Source organism: Dermochelys coriacea, chromosome 2 (genome assembly GCF_009764565.3).
Source record: "Dermochelys coriacea isolate rDerCor1 chromosome 2, rDerCor1.pri.v4, whole genome shotgun sequence".
NCBI lineage: Eukaryota > Metazoa > Chordata > Testudines > Dermochelyidae > Dermochelys > Dermochelys coriacea.
The window spans coordinates 219,356,542-219,381,269 of NC_050069.1; positions in this window are offsets into that span (position 1 = coordinate 219,356,542).

Here is a 24,728-nt window from a genome sequence, read left to right on the forward strand (position 1 = left end):
AAGGCCAGAAAGTGTGGAAGCATCTCTCTCAGGGATAGTATACACAAGGTAGGGATAAAATGATAAAAAGGTAACAAACAAAAGTTAGCTGATTCTGAGATTAAGGATTATACTGGGGCTTTAGGTTTTAGCCTGTATAAGAGGTCGTATGTAGCTGTATCATCCAGGAGCAGCATAAAGGAATTGTGATTGTGGTTCATCCCTTGCTTTTGTGGGAAGTACCTTGCTACATCCTGTTGTAAGGTGCACAATATGCCCTCTTCATACCTGCTCAACTCTGATGACCGGTTTGTTGTGGGATCAATCTGTGTCTCTGCAAGCTCTTCACATCTCTTTGGCTACCAGCATTATAGAGAAGTAGTGACCCCTGGAACCTGCTCTCCCCCACATTGACATTGACGTCAGTGGGGCTCTAGCCAAAAGTAGAGCACATTGGAGAAATCTGACCTGAGGACAAGTGATTGTGGTGTGTTCCACATCAGAAAGAAATGGTTACAATTTCATAACCACAGAAATATGGAATAAAGCATCCCTAGCTACTACTTTTAAGCTAGATGGATATCCATACACATTTTCAACTCAGAGACTTTATTGGCATTATGTTCTCTTATTGGCACATGATCTGTATCAGAGCCAGGCCATGTGCCTCTTCCCAGCTACTAGCCTCTCCTGATGTAGGGGCATGTCAGGGGTGTGATGGGACTAGATGGATCTGTGCTGTGCCACAGCAATCCTATAGTGACACAGAGCCCACTAAAGGACCCTATATCTGTGGTGGATCTTGGAGCAGTCTGGCTTCTTTTTCAAGTGTCATTGGGGCTGTACTGTGGCACAGGAAAGAATGTAACCCAATAATCATAGAACTCCAGATTGCCACATGTAAAGTCACTGTATAGCTCAAAGCTACACTTGGCACTCTGCTCTCCTGAAGAGAGGGATTGATAATCTCCACTAATAATGGAGCATGGGCCTCTATGAAGCTTTTGTCAAGATGGACACAAATCCAGAACATCATAGACTGTCTCTCAAAGTTTCTCAAGTACACACAGAAATTCTGTGAGGAAAAACTGCATAGACCCTTGTAGAAAAGGACTCACCTTTGTCCCCTCATGAGACATCACAGAGGGAGCCAATGTGGCCTGAACATAAACAATCTTATTCACAATGTATATTAACACTGATGAGTTATTTCTATTAGCTCAGCGTTATTGTAGACCAAGACATAGGCAGTCATGCCTCCTGGTCAGAGCAGTGGTGGTCAGGAGCCAGGAACTGGGGATCAGAGACAGGAGTCAAGCCAAGAGTCAGAGCCAGAGTCAGTCACCAGGGGTGAGGCACAGAAGCAGGGATCTGGAAGAAGATAGAGTCCAATGTAACAGCCATCTGGAGACTCATTTAGTTGCTTAGAAAACTTCCTGTGCCCTCTTCCGGCTTAAATAGTGAGTCTGAGCCAATCAGAGAGTCCATACGTCTCCTCCAATTGGGAGCTTTGTGGGCAATGATTATCGTGAAATAGACTCTATCAGTCACACTCTTTGTTGCTAGATCATGGCTGTAGACTGGGGCTTCCCTGGGGATTTATAGACTCATGGACTTTAAGGCCAGAAGGGACCATCATGATCATCTAGTCTTACCTCCTGCACATTGCAGAACACAGAACCTCACCAACCCAATTCTGTAATAGACCCCTAACCACTGGCTGAGTTACTGAAGTCCTCAGATCATGATTTAAACACTTCAACTTACAGAGAATCCACCATTTACTCTTGTTTCAACCTGCAAGTGACCCATGTCCCATGCTGCAGGGGAAAGTAAGAAATCCGCAGGGTCTCTGCCAATCTGACTTGGGGGAAAATTCCTTCCAATCCCAAATATGGCAATCAATTAGATCCTGAGCATGTGGGCAAGGACCTCCAGCCAGACACCTAGGAAAGAATTCACCATAGTAACTCAGAGGCCTCCCCATCTAGTGTCCCATCACTAACTACTGGAGAAATTTGCTGCTAGCTGTCGCAGATCGGCTGTATGCCATTGTAGGCAGTCTCATCATACCATTCCCCCCATAAACTTATCAAGCTCAGTCTTGAAGCCACTTAGGTTTTTCACTCCCACTTTTCCCTTGGAAGGTTGTTCCAGAATTTCACTCTTGTGATGCATAGAAACTTTCATCTAATTTCAAGCCTAAACTTGTTGATGGCCAGTTTATATCCATTTGTTCTGGGGTCCACATTGGCATTTAAATAACTCCTCTCCCTCCCTGATATTTATAGAGAGCAATCATATCTCGATTCAGCCTTCTTTTGGTTAGACTAAAGTCAAGCTCTTTAAGTCTCCTCTCATAAAGTAAAAAGAAAAGGAGTCCTTGTGGCACCTTAGAGACTAACAAATTTATTTGAGCATAAGCTTTTGTGAGCTACAGCTCACTTCATCGGATGCATTCGGTGGAAAATACAGTGGGGAGATTTATATGAAACATGTTCTCTGTGTGTGTATATAAATCTCCCCACTGTATTTTCCACTGAATGCATCCGATGAAGTGAGCTGTAGCTCAAGAAAGTTTATGCTCAAATAAATTTGTTAGTCTCTAAAGTGCCACAAGTACTTCTTTTCTTTTTGCGAATACAGTCTAACACGGCTGCTACTCTGAAACCTCTCATAAAATAGACATTCCATTCCTCAGGTCATCCTAGTAGTCCTTCTCTGCATCTGTTCCAGTCTTAATTAATCTTTCTTAAACCTGGGAGAGCAGAATTGCGCACAGTATTCCAGATGCGGTCTCACCAGTGCCTTGCATAATAGTGCTAGCACTTCTTTGTCTCTACGGGAAATACCCCTCCTGATGCATCCTAGGACTGCATTAGCCTTTTTCAATGCCACATCACATTGGTGTCTCATAGTCCTCCTGTGATCAACTAATACACCCAGATCTTTCTCCTCCTCTGTCACTTCCATCTGATATGTCCCCAGCTTATAGGAAAAATTCTTCTTGTTAGTCACTAAATGCATGATTTTGCATTTTGCATTATTAAATTTCATCCCATTTCTATTAATCCAGTTTACAAGGACATCCAGATATTCTTGTATGGTTCAAGACATGTAACCTGTCACAGGCATGAGGAGAAACACTGCTGGCAGATATATTGGTTCCCAATGTGTGTTCCCATTGCACTGTTTGTATTTAGGAGTCAGTCCTTTGGCCTATTAACAGCATACAGCCAAGTTCAGGGGCATGCAATTCCCAGCTGAAGTCAATGGTTCTTGTACATATCTAATTGAAGAGAAGATTTGCTGTATAGAGTTCTCACAATAAAAAGAAGTCTCATTTGTAAATTATTTTTGTCAATTAGTTTGTGTTATTGAAAGTTACTGTAAAATTTGCAATATTTACAATATGTCTCTAACTCTTAGTTGGCACACTGGACAGTTACATGCCCTTATAACCAAGGACATAAAACTGTGCATGGCCTTTCATGTCAATGGTCTTAGATAGAAAGAAATCTTAGCTCTAATACTAAGACTATATGCATATACTGGGCCTTCAGCATGCCTAATTCCATGTCCATCTGGAAGGGAAGCATAGTGCTTACTTACAAGGTGGTATGCCAGTTACAAATGGGCATATTTGGTAATCAAAGACAGATTTCAAAGAAAAACTTTCAGAAAGCAAAAAGAAACACATCTTCTACTTGGATCCTCCTGGAGGCTTGCAGTAACAAATTAGAGTCATAGAGTCTCCCATGCAGTGGCACTGGTGGACTTTAGACTTCAAAGAAGTTGTATATCCTCTATTTCCTTTTTTTATATGTGAAGTATTGTGAAATTGGCAAATGGAGAAATAAATCAGAGCAGCAGTCTACGTTTACAGGACCTAGGACAAGATGAGGAAGGGAGTCCTAAAGTGGGTCTGTGGAAGGGTCATGGGTTTAGGTTAGCAAAACTACATTCTTCCCTCTTTTCTCTTGCTGAGGAGAGATGGGTGAAGCAGTATCTCACCTCTTTTCTTTAAAGTCAGTACTAATATAAAACCAAGCATCAACACTGCAATCCCTTAACTCCCCCCAAAACAAACAACCCCTCCACAAAAAAAACAAAACAAGCACATTTTATTCCAAGACCACCATAATCCAGTCACCACCCTGACTTCTCTTCATCCACTCCTCACTAACCAAAACAAGCGCATCCATTCCTTCCCACCCTTAATCAGGATCATCATACCGGTGCCCCTTCTATCTGCCCTTGCTCCCTTCACACTCCACAGCTAGAACATCCACCCTCTCTTGGTATACCCTGAAAGGCTTTCTCATCTCCAAATTCCCAGTAACCTCCTCCCATTGAGAGTATTTCAATATGAAAAGAAGGATTATGAATAAATTAACTTAAAATATTTTGCATTTATCTAGTGCTTTCCTTTGGAAGGTCATGAAGTGCTCTACAAACCCTAGTGAATAAACCTCATGTATAGCTATGCCCATTTATTAGATGAGGACTGAAAGTGGAGAAGTTAGGAGCCCAGGTATCTTGTTCAATTAAGCTGAGGCTGGTAAAACGACTTTAGGACAATCTTGTAGCTCCCTGACTGTGAGATTCATCTGCCAAATGGCTGCTCTAACTTGGATGTGGCTGCCCAAAGCCTCAGTGGGCTATTCTGGCGGCCAAGTATAGTTCCAGCAATGCTAGATCACGTAGTCATTAAGGAACTAAAAGCAATGCTCCAGCCTGCCCTCTTTTCTTCAGCCATGCCTGCAATGCAGGGGTCTGAGAGGCACAATGCAGCTTCGCTATGCCATCTGGGGATTTCCTCTACAGACTGGGAAAAGCCCCCAGATTTCTGGCTCCTTTGTGCTGTTAGAGCAGTAGCTAGACAGAGTATCAGGCTCTAAGCGCCTTGCCCACAGCCACAGCTCACAAAAGGAGGTACAGACAGGAACAGAACAAAGCTCTTTTGACTCCCTGTGCTGTGCCATAACTGCAAGACCACCCTAGCTCCTACAAAACATACTGAGCCTAAAGCTGCATGTGTATATCTCATTACTTGTGACCTTTCAGTCCCTTCTCCCACTTCTTCTGACAAAATCCTTCCCATATTTTTTCTTTTATCTCAGTTGCAATTTCTTTATGTTCCCTGCCTTCTATTTATTGTTTCATCTCTCCTGTTTAATATTTTCTATAACCGTCTCACATCACACTACCCCTTCTCTGTCCCTCCATCAATTCTTCTCTGACCTATACATCCTCCCATCCATTTTCTGGTCTCCCTCATCTCCTGTCTCTCCTTCCCAAATCTACCTTCTCCAGCTCTCTTCTCCTACTAATACACTCATCTCCCTTTCTCTATCCACTTTTCTCCACCTCAGTCTTTTCTCTCACATATCACCCCTCACACTGATCCTTCCCCAATCATTTTCTTCCACATTTCCCTTTACTCCATTTCCCCACCTCACTTTCTCCGAAGGCCAGGGCAGCAAGGTGGGAGATCAAAATGGCTTACAGAGCCCTAATGATGCTGGCCCATCAACGTCAGACTATTATTGTGGTATTTTAAGATATGGAGCAACAAAGGTGTTAAATACTGAATGAGGCTGGAGGTAGCAGATTTTTAGCAGCTGCATTCAGTGTTAACCTCTTTTCCTGAGTCTGGCATCTACAACATAGAACTACAGTACATAAGGGTGTTAGTAGATATATTTTTGTAGTGTTTGTGTACACATAGCCACAAAGAAGAAATTTTGCTCCCTAATATCATCTGATGAAGATGAAAATAGGATAGTGACTTAGAGGTAAGTCTTTTCCCTTGTTACTTTCAAGAGAATGTTAGAATACACTTAAAAGAATAGGAGTACTTGTGGCACCTTAGAGACTAACAAATTTATTAGAGCATAAGGTTTCGTGAGCTATAGCTCACTTCATCGGATCTGATGAAGTGAACTGTAGCTCACGAAAGCTTATGCTCTAATAAATTTGTTAGTCTCTAAGGTGCCACAAGTACTCCTTTTCTTTTTGCGAATACAGACTAACACGGCTGCTACTCTGAAACTTAAAAGAATGCAATCATTGCCTTAAACATTGCTGCTTAGCTTACCTTTATCAACCAGTGTACAATATAAAATGACACATCAAATCATCTCATCTGGGATCTTTCAAAATTTGTTACCATAAATGCATGAGGGAGAGAGAGCACTACCTACCTGAGAATAGCAAATAGCCTCGTGGTTAGAGTACCCATCTAGGATGCGAGTGGAAAAAATTCAAATCTCTGCTCTGAACCAGCCAGAGCAACACCTTGAGTGTGGGTCTCCTGCATCCCAGGGGAGTGCCCTAGTTATTGGCAGTTCTGGGTTTCTTTCTCAACTCTATCCTGTACCTGAGAAGTCTTCCTGTTGAAACTGATATGTTTTCCTCAAAAAGTTTCTGGGGACAAATCAGCGCTTTTCAGTAGAAATATGTTTTATCAACACACTCCTGACCAGCTGTACTGTACCTAAACTGGTTGGATAGTGGGACTGAACTGAGAGAAGTGGGAGGCAAAAGCAGTTCCTACCTTGTGGAAGGGGCTCTGCATTGAATCTCCTTCACTGGAGACTGTAGAGAGGATTCCACAATGTAGGTAGATACAGAGTGTAGAGATGATTTCGCAATGAGAGCCATCGGTGTAGAGGTGGCTTGCAACAAATAGTAGCACCAAGGTGGCTCTTTGCTGAACTTGCAGAGGGCTGCAACAATGCTGAGCGAATGCTGGTGAGGGCCCCCCCCCTACCCTCTACCCAATAAAGCTGGAGTCTCTCGATCTGTATTGAGTGGTGGAACCTCCGGACTAGATCAGGCTGAACTTCTCCTAGAAACTGGAGACAGGCCTGCTCAAGTGCACCTCCAGACCCAGGGACAATGCTAGCCACTGACTCCAAACTATATGTGGGGTGCAGTGGAGGGACATTTGCCTATTGGGTGTTCACACTGGTGGTGAGGAAAATGAGCTTAAGGAATGCTGCCAAAGTTGCTATGGTGATTCACATATTACACATAAAACATAATGTTGATTTAGTGGTGCTGTGTTTTTTCAAGTTCATGTTGTGTTTCTTTTCCTGTAATAATGTTTTCCCTTGTTATAGTCACATATTCAGTGTTTGTGAGAGGAGAAGCATTGCCTATTAAGGGAACCTAGGGAAGATATGTAGTTTTTTCCCAGGTTTCTGGGTGGAGGCTCAAGCTGTTGGTGTTTGTTAATTTTAAAGGAACTGTCTGTGACTCTGTGGTAAGATTGGATAGTGTTCCAGGAGTTCACATATTTTTACTGAATTGGTGAAATCTAATTATAGAACTCACCATAAGCTTGGAGTGTCTGCCCTGTTTTCTGACAGTCTGCCCTGAGGTAGGCACTCATGGTTGTGAGCCACTCCAGACAGCATGGCCAGAGTCACTCAAATTGCTCAGCTGTGTTCAAACTGATATTGAGCCATATATTTTGACTCAGCTGGCATATGTATCTTGACTCGATGGAGAATATCATCATGAAATCATCATGCAACCTGCAGAAATGCTTGCTCTTCCGATCACATACAGACAGGAAGTACAAGCAGTAAGTTTACCATTATGCATTCCTGTCCATACAAGTGCTGTCAGTTAGCCTCTGTGGATTTACCTCTAGTGTGAACTCTTCACATGTCACCCATGAACATTTCCTATTGCGAGGGGCGGTGCTATATGAGTCTCTCTGAACTGCTTACTCCATACACAGGCAAGCAAGCCCCTATAAATTCACACATTAGACATTACAAATAGACTTCATTAAAAATGATGTCACTGACCTTATGTGAAAGAGGCCATGTGTAACAAACAATCTTTTCTAACCCCTGGCAGTAAGTTGGCTCTATATGGAGGATATCTAATCAATGGAGAGGAACTACACACTTCATTTGCTATCTTAAATAGAAGCTATGGGCTTGTGGATTAAAGCAAGACTTGTAGAAAGAACGAAACATCCTAAAATTGTAAAATTACAGTTTTTGTACAAGGGATTTTCCAGTGTTGTGGATGAGGATACATGAAGATCTGTAAATGCCTTGGGACAAATCTTGAAATCCTTAGTCACATCTTACATAGGTTTCAAAGGGAGATTTCATAGGTAAGGACTGACTAACAGTGGCCCATGTTCCCTTCTGTGCATGGAAGAGATCTGAGTCCATAGGAGGGATGTTCTGTCTAGGTAGCATGCTCATCCATCCCCCTAACCCAGTGCAGGAAGTGGCTTGCAGAAAGCCAAAGGAGCAGGGGAACTATCTGGGCTCTTCAGGCTTCTTTGTCACACCAAACATACAGGAAAACCTGAAGTTGTAGCAACTTGCATTGCTTTCACCTCTGTACTATGTACTATGTATTCTGTGTCTGGCACCTGCAGTACCTGTGGGGGATGGAAGTTGAGGATACAGCTAGGTTCAGCTAGGCTTTGGAAGCACAGCTCCTGTAGAAAACATGCTCTTCAGGATGCAGTAGGAAATGTAGGGGAGAGTCTGCACAGAAGATCCCCTGAGATCCCTGGGTTTAGGAAGCAAAGCACACTCGCTAATAGAAGAATGAATAGGAAACTCCATGGGTTCACATTTGTGGCATTTCCTTTCCTACGCTACATGGGAATAACCAGCATGTAGGAGAATGGGTGTCTGAGGATTTGGTCCTTTATGCCCATGTCTTAAGAATTCTCCTTTATTATGAACAGAACCCTAACTTAGTTAACTATTCTATTGCCATTATCTATGATCTCACACTGCTGCTTCAGTGAAGAAAGCAGTCTCCTATGTTTTGATATTCACCAGTCCCAGAAGAACTCTTCATTTAACCTTTACTTTCTCAGTGTCAGCTTCACCTTCAACATCTCTTCTTATTATATGTGAGCCAACTGCTGAATTTCTGCAGCATTGCTTCCTCACCTTTTGAGTACATGGGTAAGATTAAAAAAGAAGCATTTTCAAACTCCTTCTTTTATCTTACCCACCTATTCAAAGTCAGAAAGCTACAGTATACGATGCAGTCATTTCAGTGCACCTCATCCATAGGAGAGCTTCTGCAAATATACCATGTTGTCATATTCTGCATTTTATACTAAAGTCTGAAACCTCATGTTTTCAGACCAAGAGGCATTTTGATCACTCATCTATTATAAGGAATTGTGATCCTGGCACATTCATTCTTTCCTTCATCTTCAGTTCTAGCACTTGAAATACTGGCTCAGGAACAGGAAGATAGAAGGATTTCAGAGTCTTACACAATAGAAATTGAAAGTCAATATTAATTATTTTTAAAGGGGCACTGTAAGGGTAAAAATCATATTATCATATATATGCTGGATCATTTGATGATTACCTGCTCTGTTCATTCCCTCTGAAGCACCTGGCATTGGCCATTGTCAGAAGACAGGATAATGGGATAGATGGACCTTTGGTCTGACCCAGTATGGCCATTCTTATATTCTAACTTCATATCTATATTACAAATTACACTTTAATTTAATAAGACTGAAAATATTCAACAAATCGAATGCACTTTTCACTACTTATTATAAGATAATCACATAGATAATGTTTGCATATTTTTTTTTCACATGGGACAATAAAAATAGACCATCTAGTTTCGTTTTTTAGGTGAGTTTGTAGAATATTGTTCTTATTCATGGGTTCAGTGCTGCAGTGTTTGCACTTGAAACACTGCAGGGAATATTTATTCTTTAAATGGTTTCATTTGGAATGAAAAAAGTCAAGAAAGTATTTCCATAATCTTTGGCTATTCCCTTGAGGCAGACAGTAATTCAAAGCAGTAGAGGAACTAGGTAATTTAGGATTTGTGGTTTTTTGTTTTCAAAATAAGGGCTAGGATTTGTTTGTTAAGAATTTGGGCAGAGTGAAATTATGGCATGATTAATCACAAAATGTCACATGACATTTGCCATTTTGTTCTGTGCAATTTTTAAATCCTTGAAATTTCCCTTCTCATCGCATTTCAAGGGCCAAATTTTTTATTTTTAATCCATTTCCAGTTTGAGATTTTGCACTTTTAAAAACGAGCACATCTGAAATTACATATTTAGCTTTTGGAGAGACATGAGATTGAGAACGAATGACAAAGTCAGTCCTATGGACACATTTATATCATTTTATGCACACACAGGCACAGTAGCTCAGCCCAGAAATTGGCACGTCCAGGGATGTATGTGCTCCGGTTCCACTGCCACTGTCTTGATTCAGCTGTGCAAATAACTGAATATTCAGTTCTGGTGCAAGTCAGAAATATAAAACCTTTTTTTTTTATTTTGCTTTGGGTCAACCTGAAATGAAGATATGTAAAAATGTTTGGCAACTTGAAACACTGAACAAAGTTTCATTTCAGATTGACCAAAACATTTTGGTCAACCAGAAATGTTCCATTTCATTTTGATTTTGAGGGAGTTTTAAACATTTTCAAAAGATTTTTAAAATAAAATTGTGGGAAAATCCAAAAAAGTTAAAATGTTACATTTTGGGAATGATGAAATTAACCAGTTCAATATTTCCATTTTTTTTCAGCTGAAACAATTTGCTGAAATTGACCCATATGCACAATTTTTATTTTGGTTAACCAGAATCTGCATTCTCCAGCAAAAAAAGTTTTAGCACAACATGTTTTGCCTAGCTGTGGGTATGAGCATCTCTATCACATTCTGTGCCCCCCAAGACTTTTCACCCCACAGAGGGTGTGTGTGTGGCAAACGGTGGGGTTAAGTCTTTGCAAGGAGTGACTCAAATGTGAACAGTTTTCCATTGCTTTGCAGCTGCTATCTCCTATCATGCCCAAGTGCAGGAGGATCAGAAGCAGGATTGGAGAACTGTTCAGTGGAGACACAGTCATCCAGACTATGGATGAGAGTAGTGGGATCCATAGTTTCCTCCATAGTCTGATATCTGGCAGCTGGCAATGCAGGTGGCTATGGTACTTACAGGTATAAAGTGGCTTATATAGACATTTTCTCTGCTGCATCAACTACTAAACCCAACTGTCCTTCTGATATGTTTTGGTAAGGCAACCAGAGCCAGAAACAGAAAGAGAGGGGGTAATGTCATTTTATTTAATATTTTTCACACCCAGTCAGCTGTGTGGCGAGGAGATAAAAGTGAATTGGCTTAAGTGTGAAAAGGGTATTTCACACAAGGCAAGGCAAGGATCAGAGCAGACTGCCTGGGATAATATCACAAACACAAGAAAAATGTACTCCATGGCAGTCGCTTCAGTTCAGATTTTTCAATAAGACAGTATGGGTTTCGGTGACACAGTTTGTCTGCCTTATCTCCCATATAAAGACCAATAAAAAACTTGAAACATTCAGAAATAAAGTCTTAATCAACAAACGAAGTATTGAGGAAATATAGCAGACTTCAGAAGAGCCCTAGGAAGACAGAAAGATAAAAGTATGAATTAATTACAACCTGAGAACTTTAGAAACTATAAGACACCAACCATATCTTTCCAATAAGCAGCCAGCAACCTATCAGTCAGTATGTGTCAGTGTAAGTTTGAGATTCTACACTGAACAAGCTCCAAACTTTCCTTCTAGCCTCAGGCAGCTACACTAAATCTCAGGACTATTAAATTCAGTTATTTAGAGGGAAATAGATAGCGAGTAGCCTACAATATCAGAGGTCTCTCCAAGAGACATCTCTAAACTCTGTCAGGAGTTGAATAAGAAGCCCCTGAAGTTAGATCAAATTGAGACAAGGTTTAGACAAGAGGAAGAAGTGCAGTAGAGTAGTGGAGCTCTGATACTGCCTGTTACAATATGCTAGTGGGTAACAAGAAACCATCTTTTAAGGCAATCTAAGTATTTGCATTCATACATACAAAAGAAACCTATCTAGTGGGCAATAAACACCTAATGTTAAGTTGGACTCCTAGCTAGGAATGGAAAGGTAGCTTCTCACACACTGACACAGAAAATGAACTTGAACCCACTTCTCTCATAGCAGTAAAAGAGACACTAACACCAGATTTAACACAAACATTTAATACATAGTGTTCCACTAAAGGCCATTTTATGCCAGATTTTAAGACCCAGATTTTAATTTTTGCAGGCACAAAGTGCAGGTGAAATTTTGAGCCCACAGTTATTTTGCCAGAAGGAATTAAATATTCTGAATCTTAGGGTTTTTTTTTTGGTTTTAGTTTTTTGGTACACAGGAAACAGATAAATACCATGTAACCTAATTGGGTTAGTATGATTTTTACAAATTCTGATTTCTTTAGCAAATACTCACATTTGCAAATTGAAAGAGTAGCTTTCCATGAATATTCTGCAAAATTTTCAAAACTCATTATTTTTTCAGGCATTCCTATCTGTAAACTTGGGCACCAGGATATTTGTGGAAAGCAAACACACACAAAGTGACTGTATTTAATCATTCAAATGAATATTTACAGAAAATGTTTTCTTGTATTTGGTTAGCTCTTGTCATCAAGTAACCTTTATCAGCATTATTACAAAAATGAGAACCTAGATAGCTAGCTAGCTACCTACATGTTTCATAGTACTTTGGTAAAGCTGCATTTATACTCTGCTTATCATTTTTCATCTGTGTATTTTCTACTCTATAACTGTGCTTATAATTAACCCTATTAATTAATATTGAACATGTAGACTGTTCCCTTCACTGTCACAATTATTATTTAATGATCTGAAAAGAGGAGAGTTTGCTCTGGTCTACACTAGGAGTTGAGGTCGAATTTAGCAGCATTAAATCAATTTAACCCTGCTCCCGTCCACACGACGAAGCCCTTTTTTTCGACTTAAAGGGCTCTTAAAATCGATTTCCTTACTCCACCCCCAACAAGGGGATTAGTGCTGAAATCGGCCTTGCTGGGTCAAATTTGGGGTACTGTGGACACAATTAGATGATCTTGGCCTCCGTGAGCTATCCCAGAGTGCTCCATTGTGACTGCTCTGGACAGCACTCTCAACTCAGATGCACTGGCCAGATAGACAGGAAAAGGCCAGCGAATTTTTGAATTTCAATTTCCTGTTTGGCTAGAGTGGCAAACTGCAGGTGACCATGCAGAGCTCATCAGCAGAGGTGACCATGATGGAGTCCCAGATTCACAAAAGAGCTCCAGCATGGACCGAACAGGAGGTACAGGATCTGATCGCTGTATGGGGAGAGGAATCTGTGCTATCAAAACTACGTTCCAGTTTTCGAAATGCCAAAACATTTTTGAAAATCTCCCAGGGCATGAAGGACAGAGGCCATAACAGGGACCCGAAGCAGTGCTGCGTGAAATTTAAGGAGCTGAGGCAAGGCTACCAGAAAACCAGAGAGGTGAACGGCCGCTCCGGGTCAGAGCCCAAAACATGCCACTTCTATAATGAGCTGCATGCCATTTTAGGGGGTTCAGCCTCCACTACCCCAGCTCTGTTGTTTGACTTCTTCAGTGGAGATGGAGGCAACACGGAAGCAGGTTTTGGATATGAGAAAGATAGCTCACAGCAAGCAAGCGGAGAAATCGGTTTTCCCGACAGCCAGGAACTGTTTCTCACCCTGGACCTGGAGCCAGTACCCCCTGAACCCACCCAAGGCTGCCTCCTGGACCTGCCAGGCGGAGAAGGGACCTCTGGTGAGTGTACCTTTTAAAATACTATACATGGTTTAAAAGCATGCATGTTTAATGATTAATTTGCCCTGGCATTCGCAGCTCTCCTGGATATACTCCCAAAGCCTTTGCAAAAGGTTTCTGGGGAGAGAAGCCTTATTCCATCCACCATGATAGGACACTTTACCACTCCAGGCCAGTAGCACGTACTTGGGAATCACTGTAGAACAAAGCATTGCAGTGTATGTTTGCTGGCGTTCAAACAAAATCCGTTCTTTATCTCTCTGTGTTATCCTCAGGAGAGTGAGATCATTCATGGTCATGTGGTTGAAATAGGGTACTTTTCTTAAGGGGCCATTCAGAGGTGCCCGTTCCTGCTGGGCTGTTTGACTGTGGCTGAACAGAAATGTTCCCCACTGTTAGCCATGGGAAGGGTGGAGGGTGGGGGGCTAGCCAAGCGCTGGAGGGAGGCAAAATGCAACCTTGGAATGAAAGCACATGTGTTATGTATATAATATTAATAGCAAGGTTTACCGTGAAAGAGTGTACCCATTGTTCTATAAAATGTGTCTTTTTAAATACCACTGTCCCTTTTTTTTTCTGCACCAGCTGCATGTGTTTCAAGGATCACAGGATCTTCTCCTTCCCAGAGGCTAGTGAAGATCAGAAGGCGAAAAAAAACACACTCGTGGTGAAATGTTCTCTGAGCTCATGCTGTCCTCCCACACTGACAGAGCACAGACGAATGCGTGGAGGCAGACAATGTCAGAGTGCAGGAAAGCACAAAATGACCAGGAGAGAGGTGGCAGGCTGAAGAGACGGCCGAAGCTGAAATGTGGGGGCAGCGTGATTAGAGGAGACAGGACTCAATGCTGAGGCTGCTGGAGGATCAAAGTAATATGCTCCAGTGTATGGTTGAGCTGCAGGAAAGGCAGCAGGAGCACAGACTGCCACTACAGCCCCTGTGTAACCAATCGCCCTCCTCCCCAAACTCCATAGTCTCCTCACCCAGACACCCAAGAATGCAGTGGGGGGTCCTCCAGCCACCCAGCCACTCCACCCAAGAGGATTGCCCAAGCAACAAAAGGCTGACATTCAATAAGTTTTAAAGTTTTAAACTTTTAAAGTGCTGTGTGGCCTTGTCCTTCCCTCCTCCACCACCCCTCCTGGTGCTTCTCTCCTCCACCACCCCTCCTGGGCTACCTTGGTAGTTATCCCCCTATCTGTGTGATGAATTAGTAAAGAATGCATGAATGTGAAGCAACAATGATTTTATTGCCCCTGCAAGTGGCAATCGAAGGGAGGAGGGGAGGGTGGTTAGCTTACAGGGAAGTAGAGTGAACCAAGGGGCGGGGGGTTTCATCAAGGAGAAACAAACAGAACTTTCACACCGTGGCCTGCCCAGTCATGAAACTGGTTTTCAAAGCTTCTCTGATGTGCACCGCACCCTCTTGTGCTCTTCTAACCGCCCTGGTGTCTGGCTGTGCATAACCTGAAGCCAGGCGATTTGCCTCAACTTCCCACCCTGCCATAAACGTCTCCCCCTTACTCTCACAGATATTTTGGCGTGCACAGCAAGCAGTAATAACAGTGGGAATATTGGTTTCGCTGAGGTCTAACTGAGTCAGTAAACTGCATCAGCGCGCTTTTAAATGTCCAATGCACTTTCTAACACCATTCTGCATTTGCTCAGCCTGTAGTTGAACAGCTCCTGACTACTGTCTGGGCTGCCTGTGTATGGCTTGAGGAGCCATGGCATTAAAGGGTAGGCTGAGTGACCAAGGATAACTATAGGCATTTCAATATCCCCAACAGTTATTTTCTGGTCTGGGAATAAAATCCCTTCCTGCAGTTTTTGAAAAAGACCAGAGTTCCTGAAGATGCGAGCATCATGTACCTTTCCCGGCCATACCACGCTGATGTTGGTGAAACGTCCCTTGTGATCCACCAGTGCTTACAGCACTATTAAAATTAAATTTGATTCCCAACTGACCGGTAGCTGTCTGGCATTGCAAGCTTCCACAGGGCTATTGCCACTTGCTTCTCAACTGTGAGGGCTCCTCTCATCTTGGTATTCTTGCACCTCAGGGAGGGGAAAGCAAGTCACAAACTTCCATGAAAGTGCCCTTATGCATGTGTAAGTTTCGCAGCCACTGGGAATCATCCCAGACCTGCAACACTATGCGGTCCCACCAGTCTGTGCTTGTTTCCCGAGCCCAGAATCGGCATTCCACCGCATGAACCAGCCCCATTTACACCATGATGCCCACATTGCCAGGGCCCTGCTTTGAGAGAAGTCTGTGTCCATGTCCTCATCATTCTCGTCACCGTGATGACGTCACCTACTTGCCCGGTTTCGCTTTGCCAGGTTCTGGTACTGCATATACTGCTGGATAATGCGTGTGGTGTTTAATGTGCTTCTAATTGCCAAAGTGATCTGAGTAGGCTCCATGCTTGCCATGGTATGGTGTCTGCACAGAAAAAAGGTGCGGAACGATTGTCTGCCGTTGCCCTGACGGAGGGAGGGGCGACTGACGACATGGCTTACAGAGTTGGCTTACAGGGAATTAAAATCAACAAGGGGGGGGGGCGATGGCTATCAGTCAGACTGCTGTCAAAAGGCAATAAAGTGCTGCTGTGTAGCAATGCAGTACCACATCTGCCAGCATCCAGGACACATACGGTGACGGTTAGCTGAGTGGGCTCCATGCTTGCCGTGGTATGGTGTCTGCACAGGTAACTCAATAAAAAAGGTGCAAAATGATGGTCTGCCCTTGCTTTCATGGAAGGAGGGAGGGAAGGGGGGGCCTGACGATTTGTACCCAGAACCACCCGCGACAATGTTTTAGCTCCACCAGGCACTGGGATTTCTACCCAGAATTCAAATGGGTGGTGGAGCGGTGTGAAGTGTGGGATAGCTACTCACAGTGCAATGCTCCAGAAGTCGACGGTTGCCTCGGTACTGTGGACACACTCCGCCGACTACATGCACTTAGAACATTTGTATGGGGACACACACAATCGACTGTATAAAAACGCTTTCTACAAAACTGACTTCTATAAATTTGACCTAATTTCATACTGTAGAATACCCTAAGAACAGAAGATGGGCCTACTTGCTTGCTTGCTTGCTTGTTTTATTGTTATTGAACGCCCCAAGACTAAACCTTGGCTTTAGCAGTGCAGGAGAATAGGAGCTGGGACTTCCTTCAGGGGTTGGAAAGTTTCCTTCCCTTCCCTGTATGAGGTTGTGAGGGACTTAGCCTCCCATGGGCCTTGTTTGGACTCATTTGTACCCCTGGAAGGGAATTGACTTGCTAAGATGTACAGCTGGAGGGTCTTACCTCTGAACCAGTCCACAAGGTTGCTGTTACCCAGGGAATGATGTAGAAGACAAGCAAAATGCCTCTCCTCACTCCAAAGGGGTGTCTGGGTGACATAACCTATGATACTAGGACTTAAACCTATACCCACTATTGGACAAGGAGCCAGTTACAGTGTGTGGAGCACCAAGGCATGTTTTCTGTCTTCTCATCCTGTGTTAGTAAGAAGATGTGGTGTTGCATGTTGTGCCATCAGGAAACTCTCCAAAGCAATCACCTTCAGTTAGAGCATGTTGCAATAATTAAGCCTGGAGTGAGGAGCTCATGGCTCCTTGTATCTGACAGATGGTGCACAGTCTCTTGCCCAGCTGAAGATGAAAGAAAATAAGTCTGGCTACTGAGGCTATTTGGATGTCCAAGTGCAGTGAGAGTCCAGAAAGCCTCTAAGAACACAAACCTCCCTGATGACTGGAATGCAGATGGTCTTAATTACATCCTTCAGAAGCTTTTCCAAGCTCACCAATGAAACCTCCATCTTGCCTGGGTTAAGTTTCATATAGGTACTTTTTTAATCAAAGTTTTTAATCTTTCTGAAGAACCCAAAGAGCTGGGTGATAGTGCGGTCTGCACATAATAAAGTTGTCTTACTTGAATGTAGCTGAATCTGGAGCCCATAGCACTTCTATAGTCATGCTAGGGTTTTAACCAGCATAGGACTGTACAGGTGACTAAGTTCAAGGTACAGGAGCAGCTGCTTTAGAGGAAGGACAGAAACCAACATTCATTCAACTTCTTCTACCCGAGGAGGTCGACTGTGCCAAACACTGTTGAAAGATCAAGGTGTATGAATATGGACATTTGCCCATTGTCAATAGAAGACAGATATAATGTGAAAAAGTTGAACAATCTTTATTTTGAAAGATAAAATAGTTTATAATAACTGCATTCTGACCATTCGCAAAAAGAAAAGGAGTACTTGTGGCACCTTAGAGACTAACAAATTTATTTGAGCATAAGCTTTCGTGAGCTACAGCTTACTTCATCGGCATCCGATGAAGTGAGCTGTAGCTCACGAAAGCTTATGCTCAAATAAATTTGTTAGTCTCTAAGGTGCCACAAGTACTCCTTTTCTTTTTGCGAATACAGACTAACATGGCTGCTACTCTGAAACCTGTCATTCTGACCATTGTGAGTGTTCCCACAATTCACAGGGTCAGGTTTATTTTGGGCTGCTTTTCTATGTTAATGTAAAAATGTGCACATTTTTCCCTGTGTGGTGCTATAAAACACTCATTTCACCTCTCCCATTAGGACCTACTGTAGACACTAATTAAACCTCTAGAGAAAATGTTAATGAAAATGATTAGCTAAGAAGCAGATTTTCTTTAAAGAACAAGTCATACTGAGAGAGCTAATGTACTGATGCTAAGTTGTGAAGTTAACTCATTGGACAAAAGTTTTAATGAGTTGGAAAACATCAGAAGTATTTGGGTTTTTTGCTTTGTGTGTGTGTATGTGTGTGTGTGTGTGTGTGTCCAAACTTTAATCCCTCAATTCCATCTAACAGTGTTAGACCATCAGGGATTAGTGTTAGACCCGATACATTTGTTAAGAAGTTTAAAACTTGGGCATTTATAGGGAATAATATAACTCCTGTGAGGGGTCAAGAACTCTTCAGTTTCTATCCAACAAAGCTGCTTATTTATTGGGTAGAGATGAGTCAGTCTTATCTCGTACGGTTGTGTAATGCCATGTAGGGAACTAGAAGGTATGAAATATTTCTGGCCTCTTTCAGTTTTATGGTGGTATAGGTATTTTATTATAATACATTTGCTCTAAATCCTCAATAAGACAAAAACACTAATACATACTATTCTGGATGTTTTTCCTATTAAGTCCTTCCTTACCAATTAATTTCTCTGTGCTAAGATTGTCTAGAACAATTTTACAAAAGAACATTTCCTAAAATGCATTTAATTTATATTTCATATTATGAGAATTTACAACGAACCTAAGAGCTGTGCACAAGCTTCCCAAATATATATCACCAAAATTCAGATTATAAAGAGGTTTCAATTAGTTCTGGGTAAGCATCAAAATGAACTGAACCTTTTCATATTTCTCATTGCTAGTTCCCACTTACTCACTCCCTCTCATTTTCTTTCCCTTGTTTAACTTTCTCTGTCCCTACAAGAAAACATTAATGCCATGACTCTTCTGACTGAATAATAGTGATTAAAAACACAAAATTCTAGGGTAGCCTGGGGAGCTCCTCAAAGCCACCTTGAAGGTAAATATGTTCCAACACTCAGTCCATTTGTAGACAATTCTTAACAACATTCTTTCATCCAAAGTAATGGAACTTGACCTTGTGTCCATTTGTCAGTGCATCTGCGTTAACTAACAATGTATTTAAGCTACAAAATTTAGACCTGATCCAGAATTCAAATGGCCCGGTGTACACATTGGTACAGATATGGGATTTGTTTTGGCTCATTTTAAAGACAGTGGTAATTTGCAAAATTGGGTCTGGACCTCCACCTCCAATATTTGGGAGTGCTTAGAGGTGGGGATTTGGTCTAGTCCAGGGTTTCTCAAACTTCATTGCATCACAACCCACTTCTGACAACAAAAATTACTACACGACCATGGGAAGGAGGACTGAAGCATGAGCCCCACTGCCTGAGTTGGGGGTGGGGGGGAGCAAAGTGAAAGTCTAAGCTCTGCTACCCTGGGGGATTTCAAAATTTGAGGGCTTCAGCCCTGGATGGTGGGGCTCAGACTTTGGTTTCATCCCTGACCCCAGCAAGTGTAACACCAGCCCTGGCGATCCCATTAAAAGAGGGTTGCAATCCACTTTGTCCCACAGTTTGAGAACTGCTAGTCTAGTCCCATACCTAGTATAGAATATATCGAATACAGTGCTTTGAGCAACTTAAACTTCCCTTTCCATTGGACAGAAGGTATGTGCAAAGGAACTAACAATGGAGAAATTGCTTTCAGCAGTGAAAGAGAATGTTGGATGTTCCCAAAGCCATATTTCAGTTTCCTTTAAGATGAACAATTTCCATATTATTATCAGGGCAGCTATGTAAACTTGTAAACTTCTCAGTCAACTAATGACAGGTTTCAGAGTAGCAGCCGTGTTAGTCTGTATTTGCAAAAAGAAAAGGAGTAATTGTGGCACCTTAGAGACTAACAAATTTATTTGAGCATCTGATGAAGTGAGCTATAGCTCCTGAAAGCTTATGCTTAAATAAATTTGTTAGTCTCTAAGGTGCCAGAAGTACATCTTTTCTTTCAGTCAACTAAGTGTCTCTTCTTGTCGGCACTGGAATAATGCTGGCTGCAAAATGTGCAAGGATCTCTTTTATCTACAAAGAGAAGGATCTCAGCCACTGTTGGTTCAATCTCACCCACTGTTGATATATTTTTCTACTGTGAATTAGTAGTTCTTTAAAAGAGTGGAAGAGTTTTCCACTGAAATAAAATGAGAAACTTTTTTCATAAAAGTTCATGGGGGAAAAATCATGGGAAATGTTGATTCAAAGAAAAATTACTGTTACTTTCAAACTTTTTTGCAACTATACTTAGCTTTTTTGACCAGCTCTGATGTATAATCCTTAGGTATCACCTTGCTTCCCTGTGGATGCCATCAAAATAATCATTTACAAGAAGGGAACAGGTAGAGATATCTGCTGTTTTTCCTAAATCTTGCACACAGGAGGGAGAGGAGTGGGCAGAGCCTTGACTCCCCATCTCCCTGGCCCAGTCAACATATACACAGGCACAGTCAAAGGGAAAGCAGTCTATTTATTCTGTGGCTCTTAACTTCCCTGCCAGAAGTAAGCAAAGAAGTAGGAATCATGTCCTAGTAAGCCATGGACCAAAGAAACAGGGAGTGTAGCAAATGCACCATGCCTCCTTTTCCCACCTTTGATATCAGCTTTCTAACAGTAAATAGACTGGATGACCTACCTTTCAGGATTTTCCATCAATACATTTTATCACTCCAGATTCTCTGCTTGGCTAATTCTGTGAATGCCCTTCTCTGAATATTTGACATATTTGAGTATTTACAGATTTTTCATGTGTGGTTCTGTGGCATTCTACACCGAGTATTTTGTAGATCTCTTATGGAATTCCACATAGGAGATAATTGGGGTAGAAGTAGCATTAAATATTGTTCAGGCACAAGAGAAAGCATCCAATGGCAGGGACTACTGGGGTTGACTTCTGATTTTTGAGGATCTAAGGGCTCTAAGCATGTCAGCTGATATGCCCCTAGCTCCCTCTACAATGTTAAGAATGGTTTCAGAGTGGTAGCCATGTTAGTTTGTATCAGCAAAAACAACGAAGAGTCCTTGTGGCACCTTAGAGACTAACAAATTTATTTGGGTATAAACTTTTGTAGGCTAAAACCACTTCATCAGATGCATGGAGTGGAACATACAGTAGGGAGGTATAAATACACAGCATATGAAAAGATGGGTGTTGCCTTACCAAGTGGGGGGTCAGTGCTAACAAACCAATTCAATTAAGGTGGAAGTGGGCTATTCTCAACAGTTGATAAGAAGGGGTGGAAATCACTTTTGTAGTGCTAATGAGGCCAATGTAAACAAGGTGGCCCATTTGAGTTGACAAGAAGGTGTGAGTATCAGCAGGGGAAAAATTACTTTTTGTAGTGACCCATCCACTCCAGTCTTTATTCAGGCCTAATTTGATGGTGTCCAGTTTGCAAATTAATTTCAGTTCTGCAGTTTCTCGTGGAATCTGTTTTTGAAGTTTTTTTTGTTGAAGAATTGCCACTTTTAAGTCTGTTATTGAGTGTCCAGAGAAATTGACGTGTTCTCCTACTGGTTTTTGAATGTTATAATTCCTGATGTCCATTTATTCTTTTGTGTAGAGACAGTCTGGTATGGCCAATGTACATGGCAGAGGGGCATTGCTGGCACATGATGGCATATATCACATTGGAAGATGTGCAGGTGAATGAGCCCCTGATGGTGTGGCTTATGTGATTAGGACCTATGATGGTGTCCCTTGAATAGATATGCAGACAGAGTTGGCACCGGGATTTGTTGCAGGGTTTGGTTCCTGGGTTAGTGTTTTTGTTGTGTGGTGTGTGGTTGCTGGTGAGTATTTGCTTCAGGTTGCGGAGCTGTCTGTAAGCAAAGACTGGCCTGTCTCCCCAGGTCTGTGAGAGTGAGGGATTGTCCTTCAAGATAGGTTGTAGATCCTTGATGATATGCTGGAGAGGCTTTGGTTGGGGACTATAGGTGATGGCTAGTGGCATTCTGTTACTTTCTTTGTTGGGCCTGTCCTGTAGCAATTTAAAGTGATTTCCACCCCTTCTTGTCAACTGTTGAGAATAGCCCACTTCCCCCTTAATGTTAAGAATGTCTCTCTTCTAAGAAGAAAGTGGGCAAAACCCTGGCTCTCAATGGTGAAATTTCCATCAACTTGAAAAAAGGCCAAGATTTTACCCAATATCATCATATATTTGCATTTCAAAGCCATGTGTATTTTAACATAGTTTTCCCCTTCCTTTAGACACTATTGTGCAAGAATGGCATGGGCTATGGTGACGACAGTGGGTACTTGGACAAAAATCCATCTAAAATCACTATTCCAGCTAAGGTCCATATTCAGCCTTGCTTCAACTTCAAGTTTGCAAATAAATGGGATCCATAAAGTGCAAAAAATACACCTGCAAATATAGGCTCATAACAGAAACAATGCAATGACATCTACAATTTATAAAAATGTATTATATATTGATTCTGCATGAAGCCTGTAAAAACTATTTTGTAAACATTATTTTTTAAAAGGAACCCAATCATGCAGTCCTCACTGAAGACAGGAAGAAAAATATCAATTCTAATGGAAAGTTTCCTCAATAAGGCCTGTACAATCAGGTTCATGATTTTTATTTTAAATATAGTAAGGAAACCATGACTCTGCTTTCATCTCATTTTCATTCTGTTAGTATGGAGAATGTGTCCAGAGTTCATCAGGAGACAAATTTTCCCTCCAAAAATCTGCACTGGCTGATTATGGTAACTGAAAACCAAAAACGTTTGGCTGGAAAATTCAGAATTTGTCAGGAATTCAGTTTTATCCATTAAACCCAAAAATTTAAGATGAATTTTTAATGAATATTCTTATTTTGCCAGAAAAATATTTTCTATCAAAAAGACGTTTCAGTAGAAAACTTTCATAGAACTTTCAACCAACTATGATCATTTTAGACACCAGTGCAATTCAGGAGTTATCCCACTGAAACCGGTGGAGTTAAACCAGGGAAAAAATTGAGATCATACCCAGTCTAGTGATCCTTTGCTGTATGTTCCTGAAGAATGTATTGGCAATATTGTATGACTACAAAACATATTACCTTCTCTGCCTTTTCTGGTACTTGCTTTAGGGTGTGTATGGGTATTGCTTTAAGAGGCATTAAGTACACTTTAAGAAAGAAGAAGGAACACTTGTCAGGAGTTATTTAGATTACTTTCTTTTCAAACAAAGCCAGGAGAAGAAATATTGAATAGTCTGAAGAGCTGATTGACTAAATGATTAATATGAATGAACAGGATAACCAGGATAATCCATGCATAAATTAGATTTTACTTTTGTGTTTGCATGGCACGTCTCTGAACATGTATCATATGGTCCTGCTGAGTCTTTGGAAATAATCATAGAATCATAGAAGATTAGGGTTGGAAGAGACCTCAGGAGGTCATCTAGTCCAACCCCCTGCTCAAAGCAGAACCAACTCGAACTAAATCATCCCAGCCAGGACTTTGTCAAGCTGGGCTGTAAAAACCTCTAAGGATGGCGATTCCACCACATCCCTAGGTAACCCATTCCAGTGCTTCACCACCCTCCTAGTGAAATTGTTTTTCCTAGATTGTTTCAACCTAGATCTTCCCCACTGCAACTTGAGACCATTGCTTCTTGTTCTGTCATCTGCCACCACTGAGAACAGCCTAGCTCCAACCCCTTTGGAACCCCCCTTCAGTTCAAATAATAGAATCATAGAATATCAGGGTTGGAAGGGACCTCAGGAGGTCATCTAGTCCAACCCCCTGCTCAAAGCAGGACCAATCCCCAACTAAATCATCCCAGCCAGGGCTTTGTCAAGCTTGACCTTAAAAACTTCTAAGGAAGGAGATTCTACCACCTCCCTAGGTAACACATTCCAGTGTTTCACCACTGTCCTAGTGAAAAAGTTTTTCCCCCTCACTCTTCTCTTCTGCAGACTAAATAAGCCCAGTTCCCTCAGCCTCTCCTCATAAGTCATGTGCTCCACCCCCCTAATCATTTTGGTTGCCCTCTATTGGACTCTCTCCAATTTGTCCACATCCTTTCTGTAGTGGACACAATACTCCAGATGTGGCCCGACCAATGCTGAATAGAGGGGAATAATCACTTCCCTCAATCTGCTGGCAATGCTCCTACTAATGCAGCCCAATATGCTATTAGCCTTCTTGGCAACAAGGGCACACTGTTGACTCATATCCAGCTTCTCATCCACTGTAAGGTCCTTTTCTGCAGGACTGCTGTTTAGCTAGTCCGTCCCAGCCTGCAGCAGTGCATGGGATTCTTCCATCCTAAGTGCAGGATTCTGCATTTGTCCTTCTTGAACCTCATCAGATTTCTTTTAGTCCAATCCTCCAATTTTTCTTGGTCATTCTGGACTGGACCCTATCCTTGCCCTCCAGTGTATCTACCTCTCCCCCTAGCTTAGTGTCATGTGCGAACTTGCTGAAGATGCAATCCATCCCATCATCCATATCATTAATG